Below are 759 nucleotides of genomic sequence, written 5' to 3' on the forward strand. Positions count from 1 at the left end.
AGCGGGGACAGTGGGCGCAGCGGGTACAGTGGGCACAGCGGGTACAGGGGTACAGTGGGCACAGTGGGCCTGGCTGCCAGAGAGGTGGAGGAAGGAGGACTGAGGGCTGAGGCCAGCCTGGCTGAAAGGGCCAGACCCCATCTCTGTAAAAAAGGAAAGGAACCCAGCCCCATGGCAGTCACACCCACCCCGCCCGCAGTCACACCCACAGTCACACCCACCCCGGCCTCAGTCACCCACCCACACACCCGCAGTCACACCCACACACATCCCACCCGCATCATACCCACACACCTGCCCACAGTCACACCCACCCCGGCCTCAGTCACCTACCCACACACCCGCAGTCACACACACACTCCACCCGCATTCACACCCACCCGCAGTCACACACACACACCCGCAGTCACACCCACCCACCTGCAGTCACACACACAGTCACACACACACCCGCAGTCACACCTACCCACCTGCAGTCACACACACACACATGCAGTCACACACACACTCACACCCACCCACCTGCAGTCACACGCACCCACCCCACACCCAGTCACACACACACACCCACAGTCACACACACACACACGCAGTCACACACACACACACGCAGTCACACACATACACACCCGCAGTCACACACACACACGCAGTCACACACACACACACCCGCACTCACACACACACACACGCAGTCTCACACACACACACACCCGCAGTCACACACACACACACGCAGTCACACACACACACACGCAG

Source organism: Tupaia chinensis, unplaced genomic scaffold, assembly GCF_000334495.1.
Source record: "Tupaia chinensis unplaced genomic scaffold, TupChi_1.0 Scaffold144472_1, whole genome shotgun sequence".
Taxonomy (NCBI): domain Eukaryota; kingdom Metazoa; phylum Chordata; class Mammalia; order Scandentia; family Tupaiidae; genus Tupaia; species Tupaia belangeri.